The sequence below is a fragment of the Colobus angolensis genome, unplaced genomic scaffold (genome assembly GCF_000951035.1).
Source record: "Colobus angolensis palliatus isolate OR3802 unplaced genomic scaffold, Cang.pa_1.0 Scaffold314, whole genome shotgun sequence".
Lineage (NCBI taxonomy): Eukaryota > Metazoa > Chordata > Mammalia > Primates > Cercopithecidae > Colobus > Colobus angolensis.
The window spans coordinates 2,038,739-2,045,216 of record NW_012116422.1 but is presented as its reverse complement, the minus strand read 5'-3'; the positions used below and the strand labels follow the sequence as shown (position 1 = coordinate 2,045,216).

Genomic DNA, 6,478 nt, shown 5'->3' with positions numbered 1-6,478 from the left:
AGGGCAGAAGCAGGGATTCCAGGTAGGAGGCTATGACATAGTCCACATCAGAGATGGACAAGGTGAGAGAAGCAGTAAGATCTACTTTGAAGATCATATTTGGAAAGACAGAACTGACTATACAAATAAATAGAAAGAGATAAAACAGAGATGAAAGAAATGTCAATGAGAGCTAGGTCAATAGGCAACAGATAGAATGATGTAGGTACATACATATACCTGAGTGAACATCCACAATTTATTGGGTGAAAAAGCACATCAGTATGTATGATTCTACTGACATGTTTTCAATGTACATATATCTAGCATAGGAAGGTATTTTGAATGATACACACCCAACTGTTGACAGTGATTTCCTCTGAGGAATAGGATTAGCATGGGCACAGGAGAGGCCATCACCTTTTACTTTATGTGCATTTTTGGTTTAAACAATGAGTGTATACTAATCATGCTGAATGGAACAGGTCACTGCCAGTGAGCACCACTCCACAAGAGGTGTTTAAGCCTGGGCTAGATGACCTCATCATGGGTAAGTCACCAAAGGGAGCCAGGCCAGGTGTCATGGCTCACACCTGTAATCCTAGCATGTTGGGAGGCCAAGACAAGAGGACCACTTGAGCCTGGAGTTGGAGATCAGCCCGAGCAATATGGTGAAACTCTGTCTGTACAAAAATTTTTTTTAATAAACTGGGAGTGATGGCACAGGTTTGTGGTCCCAGCTACTTAGGAGGGTAAGGTGGGAGGATCACTTGAGACCAGGAGGTCAAAGCTGCAGTGAGTTTGTTCACCACTGCATTCTAGTCTGGGTGACACAATGAGACCCTGTCTCAAAAAAAGGAAAAAAGGGAGTGGGGGAGAGGGGTCGAACATCTGAGGGTATATGGCATATTGAACCTAAAGATTCCCTCCAGCTGTAGGCTTCCTTCCCAAGCTTGCAGAAATCTTCTCATCTCTCTGAGCTTCCATCTCCTCCCTGGCCGCACGGGGATGACAGTACCTGCCCAGTCGGAGGCTGCAATCAAGTGCATGAAAGTGCAGCAGAGGGACCAGAGCACATCAACACTCAGTAAGGAACAGCTTCCTTCCCCTCCCCAACAAAGTCTCCAAGGACGACCAGGAGGAGAGGCGGCTCCAAAAGACTAGAGGTGCCCTAGCGTTCCAGGGAGGCAGGAAGGTTCCTGGGCTAAAGATATTCTAGCACACATACCCCAAAAAGAGAACGTGTCTCAGAGGAAAGAGCAGAGCTGCCTCCCCAAGACCCACTCCAGAAGGTGGCAAAGAGTAATGTAGAAATACCCCTACTCTGCCAGGAAGAGCGCATATGGCTGAACTCCCACCTGAAATTCTAAGTCAAGGTCAGAAGTTCCTGATGATTTGTAATTTTCCTCTCTTGGCTTGCAAGAAGGCCATGGGGAAAGGGAAAGAAGAGCTGAATGCTATTTATCTAAAATCACTGATACTTCCTGAGAAGCCATAAAATGTGCATGCTTCTGCCAAATGGATGTTGAAAGAGCTTTGATCTCCATTTTGGCCGGAAATGATCTGTTCCCTTCCTAATGCAGATACATGGTTTTTGTGCCTCAACTCTGCCCACTTAGATGCACAGCACATTCTTAATTATTTTGAAATGATTTAAAATGGAACTATAAATCTATGCTTTGACATGACATGGTGATTTGACCCCCAGACATATCATAATGGGTTATTAACAATGCTTCCCAAACCTATTGAAACTTTTTTCCAAAGCTATTCGCTAATTAATAGCTGTTCACACAGTGATCATTTCTGAGTAATTATGGAACTGTGCCACATTATTTTGGGATGAGAACATAATTATGCCCATAAAAATTATTTGTATAGTTTTTAACCTTCTGCCAGAAATAAATGAGGCTAATCTGAGGGTAACACAAACTTCGTGACAATACCTAGAGGTTGTTTCCTTCACAACACTTACTTCCCAAAGCTTACTTTCTAGCCCAGGAAGTTAGAATTTGACCTTCAGCTTTTCCAGAGCACCTCAGATTAGATAGCACCAAGGAAGTACCTGGGAGGCGGTGCTCAGGACCTTCCTGCTTCGCCCCTCCCACTGTACACCATCGGGCTGCTCCCCTTGGCCTCTGCCTGCCCCTCCTCCCCACCTCACCTTCCAGCCCACCATCCTGGTTGTGCCCCTCACCCCTAGGTTACAGAAGCCCACCAGCCTGCCTAGACTTCTATTTACAGGGCCTATGCCTCACTTGCTCTGACTGACTGTGGCTTGCTGAAAAGTGAGCACTCCTCAGGCTCTTCTGTGTGTCCAGCAGAGCCCATAAAGCTGGCCAGAAGGCCACCCCCAAGCAGAGGAGTGTGTAGAGAGTGTGCTTAGTTAACGCTTCCATTTGAGAAGCAAGAATGGATGAGGGAGGAGGGGTATTGCTCTTTTGCAGCTAAAGACTTCCCTTTTGCTGGGAATATCTTGGGGGGATATGGGGTAGAGGGAGGTGCCTTCCTGCCTTCCCAGTGAGAAGCCTCTCCCAGGTCCTGGGAGTCCCCTGCCTCAGAGATGGGTAAATCAAGAGGTCCCAAATCCATGGGACAAACTCATGCTAAAGAAATATTGCTCATCATTTATGTGAAATTCTAATTTAACTGGACATCCTGCACTTTATCTGGCAACTCTCAATGATGAGGTCAAGGCAGATGTCCACCTTCAGGGCCTCTCCTGGCCAGCCCACAGGGCCCCCCTCATCCCTAAGGCAGAGTCTGATGCAGTCACCCTCATGGTCAGCAGCCACAGCTCACCTATCCTAGGCTCAAGCTAGAGCTTTCCAGGACCAGAAGTTCAACCTTACTTAAAGTAACTGTCTTCTTACCTCAACCCCTGTCCCAAGACCTCCTCCACCCAGCCCCCCATCTCAGTGACTCATCTCCTGCCCTAGCAGTCACCTTCTCCTCCTCCAGGAGCCCGCCTGTCTCCCCACCATCATGCTCCTGCCTGCGCATCTCTGTGATCAGAAGTCCTCATTGCCCTGAAGGCTCAGGCCTGGGAACAGGGAGCTCAGTGGGGATGGTCCCTTACACCACTCACCCACCACCAGCTCCAAGAAAGAATTCCGTTTGAACTGTGTGGTCGGTGGTTGTGGGTGGGTGAGGTGGGGAGTGGCAATAGCAAAAGTTCACCTTTGCAGACGGTAGAAGACCTGTTGCTTACTTCTTTCTGTCCTTATGAAGTCTTCCCTGAAAAGGAGGCTTCTGGCAACTTCTCACCTGTTTCCCACAGTCATTTTTTCATTTGCCCAACGAATAAGTATTGCACCCCTACTATGGCCAGGAAGTGTTCTAGATGCTCAAAAAACTTCAGAGACTGAAAGAACAAAGTCCCTTTCCCCTTAGCATTTACTCATGGAACAATCCAGAAACACCAAAACTCAGCAGCCAAACAGTCACAGGTCAAACTGGGAACCCAATTCTCGCTACCTGTCAAAAAAAAAAAAAAAGGCCGGGTGCAGCGGCTCATGCGTGTAATCCCAGCACTTTGGGAGGCCAAGGTGAGCAGATCACGAGGTCAGGAGATTGAGACCATCCTGGCTAAGACAGTAAAACCCTGTCTCCCTTCTGGAGGAAGCAGCGCGGGTTTGACCGGCGTCGGCCTGCCCCTCCACCACCTCCCTCTGGCCCAGCCTGATCCGGTCTGGCTTGTCTGGAGTCAGCAGCCGCGAGGGTGCAGCTCCCGATGGAAATCCTATTACGTAGAATACTTGGGTGACATCTGCCTGAGAGATCTCCAAGAATTACAGAAGACAAAAATACTAATGCATTTGAGAAAGCGGTAGTTTTGTGGGGAGGGGGAAAAAGCAACTGCTTTCCTGATCTGCAACTTGGCTGGATGCTAAGATGTCAGTGGACATGAACAGCCAAGGGTCTGACAGCAATGAAGAGGACTGTGACCCAAATTGTTAGGAAGAGGAAGAAGAAGAGGATGAAGACCCTGGGAACATAGAGGACTATTACATGGGAGTAGCCAGTGATGTGGAGCAGCAGGGGACTGATGCCTTTGATCCTGAGGAGTACCAGCTCACTTGCTTGACCTACAAGGAATCTGAGGGTGCCCTCAATGAGCACATGACCATCTTAGCTTCTGTCCTAAAGGTATCTCATTCAGTTGCTAAACATATTAGTTAATTTCTACTGGCAAGTTTCAGAGATATTGGACAGATTCAAGTCCAATTCTGCTCAACTGCTTGTTGAGGCTCGAGTTCAGCCTAATCCATCAAAACATGTTCCCGCATCCCATCCCCCTCACCACCATGCAGTGTGTATGCAGTCTGTGCGAAAGGAAAACCTACCCTCTCTGGCCTGTCAGCACCAGTTTTGCTGCAGCTGCTGGGAGCAGCACTGTTCAGTTCTCATCAAGGATGGCGTGGGCGTGGGAGTCTCTCCTATGGCTCAGGACTGTCCACTCCATACACCAGAGGACTTTGTTTCCATTGCTTCCCAATGAAGAATTGAGAGAGAAATACAGGCACTACCTCTTCAGGGACTATGTGGAGAGTCATTACCAGCTCCAGCTGTGCCCTGGTGCAGACTGCCCCGTGGTTATTTGGGTACAGGAGCCTAGAGCTCGCCGAGTACAGTGCAATCGGTGCAACGAGGTCTTCTGTTTCAAGTGTCGTCAGATGTATCATGCACCCACAGACGCGCCACAATCCGGAAATGGCTCACAAAGTGTAACTCTGAAACAGCCAACTACATTAGTGCCCACACTAAAGACTGTCCCAAGTGCGACATCTGCATTGAGGAGAATGGAGGCTGCAATCACATGCACTGCTCCAAATGTAAACACGACTTCTGTTGGATGTGTCTAGGAGATTGGAAGACTCATGGCAGTGAATACTATGAGTGCAGTCGTTACAAGGAGAATCCTGACATTGTGAACCACAGCCAACAAGCCCAGGTGAGGCAAGCCCTCAAGAAGTACTTATTCTACTTGGAGAGGTGGGAAAAACCACAACAAAAGCTTACAGCTTGAGGCACAGACATACCAGTGGATTCACGAGAAGATTCAGGAGAGGGTCATGAACAATCTGGGGACATGGATCGACTGGCAGTACCCACAGAATGCTGCCAAGCTCTTGGCCAAGTGTCGATACACCCTGCAATACACCTACCCATATGCATATTACATGGAGTCCGGACCCAGGAAGAAGCTGTTTGAATACCAGCAGGCTCAGCTGGAGGCTGAGATCGAAAACCTCTCATGGAAAGTGGAGCATGCAGACAGCTATGACAGAGGGGACTTGGAGAACCAGATGCATATAGCAGAGCAGTGGAGGAGAACCCTGCTGAAAGATTTCCATGACACCTAAGCTGGGATATGGATGTGCCGGGGTGAGGAAGATGTGGCCGCAAGGTCTCCCGGCTGCCATACTGCATGCTGCAGGCTCTGCCTTTCATGACCCCAGGTGACAGCCAGGGCCCCACTCCTGAGAGGCACTGGCAACACCTCTTAGTTGATTTCTGTTTTCTTCTCTTTTCACTTTCTGTTTCTGCTAGGGTAGAGGCCATACTGAACTGGCCTCTTTTCAGGACTTTTATTTCCCCCTGGATGGTTGTTGGGAGGGAGGGAAAGTGTTTTCTGAATGGCTATTAATAGTATTAGATCATTACAAGTTATGTAACTTTCAAAGGTTGTACAATTATACAAAAAAAAGGCAAACTATAGGATAACACAGAGCCCTTTTTGAAAATAAATTGGCGTTGGGGTGGTTTACCCTCTAGCTGTTTTACTTAGAATGTAACATATGCTGCCTACCCACCTCAAAATGTCTGCACTCCAAGAGGACCCTGGGCCTCTGCTTTCCAGATTCACATTTATTTGGCCAGAGTTGGAGTCCCAAAAGAAGAGCATGGGTGGCAGATGGTAGGGAATTGAACTGGCCTGTGCAATGGGCACGGAGCACAAGGAGTCACAGCATGCCTCCTGCCTTACCGTGGCAGTACGGAGACAGTCCAGAGCATGGTCTTCTTGCCACGGGGTGTTGTTGTCTCTGGTGGTGCTGCATGTCTGTGGCTCACCTTTATTCTTGAAACTGAGATTTACCTGGATCTAGTTACTGAGGCTGGAGCCCACAGCAGCATGAGAGTGGGCCTGTGGCCCCCCAAACTAGGGGCCGTAAGTTCATCACAGTGTTTCCTTTTGTCTCCTAAAGATAGGGATCTACTTTTGAAGGGAATTGTTTCTCCCAAATAAATTTGTTTTACCTTGGCAAAAAAAAGAAAAAAAGAAAAGAAAAAAGAAAAAAAAGAAACCCCATCTCTACTAAAAATACAAAAAACATTAGCCGGGTGTGGTGGCAGGTACCCATAGTCCCAGCTACTTGGGAGGCTGAGGCAGGAGAATGGCATGAACCCGGGAGGTGGAGGTTGCAGTGAGCCGAGATTGCACCACTGCACCCCAGCCTGGGCAACAGAGCAAGACTCCATCAAAAAAAGAAAAGAA

The 6,478-nt window shown here is 48.1% G+C and overlaps 1 pseudogene across 1 annotated transcript; it reads left to right on the top strand.

The window, feature by feature from the left end:
- The first annotated feature begins 3,873 nt into the window (after positions 1–3,873).
- On the top strand, positions 3,874–6,243 carry LOC105518208 (annotated as a pseudogene). Its single transcript, XR_001002793.1, has one exon. The product of XR_001002793.1 is annotated as an E3 ubiquitin-protein ligase ARIH2 pseudogene (transcript).
- The last annotated feature ends 235 nt before the right edge of the window (positions 6,244–6,478 follow it).